Source organism: Pseudonaja textilis, chromosome Z (assembly GCF_049901715.1).
Source record: "Pseudonaja textilis isolate UNSWEBS1 chromosome Z, rPseTex1.2, whole genome shotgun sequence".
Classification (NCBI taxonomy): Eukaryota; Metazoa; Chordata; class Lepidosauria; order Squamata; family Elapidae; genus Pseudonaja; species Pseudonaja textilis.
Window position 1 is genome coordinate 80,582,806 of NC_142008.1, and position 6,000 is coordinate 80,588,805.

Sequence of the window (6,000 nt, forward strand, 5' to 3'; positions counted from 1 at the left end):
AAAAAACACTACAGGCTGATCCAAATTTGATGTAATGTCCTTAAGACAAATCAAAATGAGGCTCAGTAGTGCGTGTGGCTTCCACATGCCTGTATGACCTCCCTACAATGCCTGGGCATGCTCCTGATGAGGTGGCAGATGGTCTCCTGAGGGATCTTCTCCCACACCTGGACTAAAGCATCCCCCAACTCCTGGACAGTCTGTGGTGCAACGTGGTGTTGGTGGATGGAGCGAGACATGATGTCCCAGATGTGCTCAATTGGATTCAAGTCTGGGGAACGGGCGGGCCAGTCCATAGCATCAATGCCTTTGTCTGGCAGGAACTGCTGACACATTCCAGCCACATTGCCATGCATTAGGAGGAACCCAGGGCCAACCGCACCAGCATGTGGTCTCACAAGGGGTGTGAGGATCTCATCTCGGTATCTAATGATAGCCAGGCTACCTCTGGCGAGCACATGGAGGGCTGTACAGCCCCCTAAAGAAATACCACCCCACACCATTACTGACCCACTGCCAAACCAGTCATGCTGGATGATGTTGCAGGCAGCAGAACATTCTCCACGGCATCTCCATACCCTGTCACGTCTGTCACATGTGCTCAATGTGAACCTGCTTTCATCTGTGAAGAGCACAGGGCGCCAGTGGCGAATTTGCCAATCTTGGTGTTCTCTGGCAAATGCCAAACATCCTGCATGGTGTTGGGCTGCAAGCACAACCCCCACCTGTGGACATCAGGCCCTCATACCACCCCCATGGAGTCTGTTTCTGGCCGTTTGAGCAGCCACATGCACATTTGTGGCCTGCTGGAGGTCATTTTGCAGGGCTCTGGTAGTGGTCTCCTGTCCCTCCTTGCACAAAGGGGGAGGTAGCGGTCCTGATGCTGGGTTGTTGCCCTCCTACAGCCTCCTCCATGTCTCCTGATGTACTGGCGTGTCTCCTGGTAGCGCCTCCATGTTCTGGACACTACGCTGACAGACACAGCAAACCTTGCCACAGCTCGCATTGATGTGCTATCCTGGATGAGTTGCACTACCTGAGCCACTTGTGTGGGTTTTAGACTCTGTCTCATGCTACCACTAGAGTGAAAGCACCGCCAGCATTCAAAAGTGACCAAACTATCAGGCAGAAAGCATAGGAACTGAGAAGTGGTCTGTGGTCACCACCTGCAGAACCACTCCTTTATTGGGGATGTCTTGCTAACTGCCTATGCTTTCTACCTGTTGTCTATTCCATTTGCACAACAGCATGTGAAATTGATTGTCAATCAGTGTTGCTACCTAAGTGGACAGTTTGATTTCACAGAAGTGTGATTGACTTGTTACATTGTGTTGTTTAAGTATTCCCTTTATTTTTTTGAGCAGTGTATATATATATATATATGTGTGTGTGTATGTATGTATGTATGTATGTGTGGGGGGGAGGTGCATGCATGCGTGCTCTCTCTCTCACACCCTCTCTCTCACACTGCCACACGTGTGGGATGAGCCTCCTACGATGGCCAACCTGACCCTGGGTGAACTGTTATTAAATTACCTCTCCCCGCCGCCCCATCGAAGTGGATCCTGGGTGCTGTGCTGCAATTGAGAAATGAGAAATGGAGTGGTTGGCATGAGGGGAAAAGGATGTGCAGGGAGAAGTAAAAGGGAAAGCAGTTTCACCCTTCCCTTGTGCCGGCTACCCTGTTTCCCATTTCTCCATTGCAGCATAGCACCATCTCTCAGATCCCCTCGGTTCCCTCAGGCATTTCTTTGCCTACCTGATTTCCAGCTCTATCACATTTCTCACCATCATGTGCAGGGAAATACATTTGTGAGACTAAAAAAAATCAATTCCAACTTTACGAGATCTTTTTTTTTTGTGAGAAGTTGGAATTGATTGATTGAACTTTGTTTTTTAGTCCCACAAACTTGTTTCCCTGCACATAACAGCAAGAAATGTGATGGAGCTGGAAGCTAGGTAGGCAAAGAAATGTTTGGGGGAAGTGAGGGCATTTGGGTGCCAGGTGCTGAAATGGGCTCATCTAGGTCCAGCGGCCAGCCCAGGCCTGCCAGAGGAAAGGCCAGCATTTACTGACATTTAAACATGGTGCCATTCTGGCTTTGGCCAGCAAAGGACAGCTGGCATGGGTGCTGCAGGCAGGATTCCCGCTCCTTCATCACTGTCTCTGACTCACTGGTGCTCCGCTGGCGCTTTGGTCCTATGCTACCACCCTATGTGCAGGCCCCACCTCGAGACAGTTTTTGCCTGAGTGATGTGATCGAAGGTTTCCGTCGCTCCTCTCTTGGACTTTTTGGGAAGGCTTTTTTTCTTCGCTGCCTGGAAGGAAATTGAATGAAAACCAGACATGTTCAAGAAAACACAGATTTTCTGGAACACATCTGACTGGTTCACCAAACTCAGCAAAAAACTAGGTACTGGTTCTGCCGAAACTGTGTGAACTGGCTGAATCCCACCATTGCAATAAACTCTCAGCACCCAGTCAGCATGTTTACTAATCTATTTCTTGGGAGAGGACTTGACCCTCAATGAGAAGAATCTTGACAAACTTGAGCATTGACAAGATATAGTTCAGTGGAGGGAAGGGTCTCGTACTTAGGCAGAAAAAAAAAACCTCACGCACAACTATACAATAGGCAGTACAATAGAATAGGTCAAAAGTAGTGAATGCAAAAGAAATCTTGGTATCCTAGAGGATCATCACTTAAGTATGTGCTAGCAGTGTGTTGTAGCTGCCAAAAAAGGCAATGTAATCCTGAGCCACATTAACAGAAGGATAGCATCAAGTTCATAACAAATGATAGTACTGCTCTACATTGTACTATTGATGCTACACTTGCAATGCTGCCTCCAATTCTGGTCACCACAATACAAAAAAGATGCTAAGTAGAGTACGAGAAAGAGCATAAAAAAGCAACAAAGATAAGGCGTCCAGATGAACAGTTAAGGGAACTAGATATGTCTATCCTAACAAAGAGAAGGATTAGGAGTAACATGATAGCTATCTTCCAATACTTGAGAGGGAGTCACAAGGAGGAGGAGATGCATTTTATTCTCCGAAACACCTGAGGGCAGGATAAGAAGCAATGGATGGAATCTTGTTAAAGAGAAGATCTGAAACTATTGAAAAATTTCTTAACAGTGGAACAATAGTTTATTTTTTATTTTTTATTTTTTTTATTTTGTCAATTGCTTACAAGATAATAGGTATAAGTAAAAACATAGTTATTAATACATGGATACATATAAGAAAAATAAAAAAATAAAAGAAACAATAGGACAGGGATGGTAGGCATGTTGGTGCACTTATGCACGCCCCCTACAGACCTCTTAGGGAAGGAGTGAGGTCAATAGTAGAAGGTCTAAGAAAGTTTTGGGGGTTTGGGGAAAAAAAAACACAGAGTCAGGTAGAGTATTCCAGACATTGACCACTCTGTTGCTGAAGTTGTATTTCCTGCAATCAAGTTTGGTGCAATTAACCTTGAGTTTGTATCTATTGTTTGCTCTTGTGTTGTTATGGTTGAAGCTGAAGTATTCATTGACAGGTAGGACATTGCAATGTATGATTTTATATACTTTACTTAGATCCGACCAAAGGCGGTGTAGTTCTAGGTTTTCTAGGTCTAGAATTTCGAGTCTGGTGGCATAAGGTATTCTGCAACGAGTTGAGGAGTGGAGAACTCTTCTTGTGAAATATTTCTGGACTTTCTCAACTGTGTTAATATCAGATACATATTGTGGGTTCCAGATTGATGAGCTGTATTCAAGTATTGGTCTAGCAAATGTTTTGTATGCTCTAGTTAGTAGTGTAATATTACCAGAGAAAAAGCTACGTAGGATTAGGTTAACAACTCTTAACGCCTTTTTGGCTATGTAGTTACAGTGGGCTCTAGCACTTAGGTCATTTGAGATGAGTACTCCAAGATCCTTGACAGAGTTTGGATCATCAACAAGGTCTTGACTATTCAGCCTGTATTTTATTTTCTGTTTTTTTTTTTTTTTGCCAACATGTAAGACAGAGCACTTATTTGTTGAGATTTGAAGTTGCCATTTGTTTGACCATTCTGATACATAGTCGAGGTCTTTTTGAAGGGTAGCAGTATTGTCTGTGGTGTTGAATAGCTTTACATATATATATATATATATATATATAGTTAGTGGAACAACTTGCCTCCTGGAGTTGTGGGTCCTCCATTGTGGAAATCTTGTAGAAAAGAATGGACAACCATTTGACTGAGATACAATAAGGTCCCCTGCTTGAACAAGGAGTTAGATTAGAGGGCTTCCAAGTCCCTTCCAGCCCTATGATTGTATAATTCTATGAATATACTGTTACAGCAGTGTAGGACCTACTTACCATAATGGCCATGAAACCACTAGATGGCAGTCAAGCAGCTTTTTAAAAAAGTAAGTGTAATGGCCAATTTGAAGTGTCTAGACAGGTTAATATAAACCAGATTTACATCTTTGTATCTTAATATGGTCCTCTTCCTCACTGAATCATGGAGCTACAAGAGAGCATTAAGGCTACTGAGTCCATAAAATACCCCCAACGGACAGACAAATTCATGCAAAATTCATTACACTGTCAGATTGCTCTTTCTCTTATGAAGATTCAGTCAAAGTTATCTTCCTATAATCTAATCTATCCGTTGTCTGTGTGTACTCTGAAACAATACAGAGCCTTAAGGAAAGCTAAGTGGTTAAGTTGTTGAATTAGGAACAGAAGGATCTGATAATCCACCTCAGCCACCAAATACATTCTAATAGAATGGAATGGAATGGAGTGGGGAATGGGGAAGGGAATGGAATACTTTATTGGTCAAGTGTGATTAGACGCATAAGGAATTTGTCTCCAATGCCTAAGCTCTCACTATGCATGCAAAAGAACAAGGTAATAATAATAGTAACAGAATATAATAATAATGATAATGATACCAATAGAGAAGGTAGTAGAACAGATGAGAAAGATAAAAATAATATAGTCATACTACATGGTTAATATACTTAGAAATAAGACAGAACTGTGAAAATTAAGTGTTCAGCAGAGTGATGGCAGGATGAAAAAAAACCCTTTCTCTGTGTTTAGTTGTTTTGGCATGCAATGTTCTGTAACAGCACCCCAAGGGGAAAAGTTGGGAAAAATTTTGTCCAGGATGTGAGCAGTTTTAGATATTTTCTCAGTCCTCTTTCTAACCAATGCAGTGTACAGGTATTTAATGGAAGGCAGGCTAATTTATTTATTATTTATATTATATATAAATCTAATAAACAAAAAAAAAACAACCTTTAGTGTGGTATCTTTTAACATATTTAAACTATCACTGTATATCTCCCTCGTCTTCTCATGTAATTCAGTTCTGGATTGTGAAGCTTAATAAAAGCATTGCTCTGAGAATAATAAACTTAGTTCCTCCTTGTGATTTGTGATTCAAATCTGGGACTTGTTTGATTACTCTTAGTTCTAGCTTCTCTTAAAATTAAGAACTCAAGTAAATTTTCCTCACGGTTCTTGTTGCTTCATTTCCCCAAATGAATATTCCAAATTAAGAATAGCTGATGCACAAATGCCTTTTTTTAAAGCGAAAACTGCCAGGAAGATATCAGAAATTTCCTGGAAGGTCCATGCTTGGCAAAAGTTGTATCCCAACAGCTGTCAGTGTACTTAAAATCTCCCATTCCAATGATTTTGTGTTTGTTTGAAAGATATGCAGCTTAGTATTGGAATGCTTCATCAGTATTGTCTCCTTACATAAGCAGGCAATAGCAGCCACAAGCAAGAGTTTATTGTTTTTATATGTTCATATATTTATTTTATCCAGGTATTCTCTGCAGCATTACCAAGTTAATTCGTTTAGATTTTAGGCAGAAATGAATATTTTTAACATGTAGGAATTTACTTCTCCCTTTTAATGGTTTCTGGCCCTATTAAATGATTGCCTTCTTAATTTTTTATAAACAGTTATGAGAATTGTCCATCAGGTCTTCTAAATTCTAAAA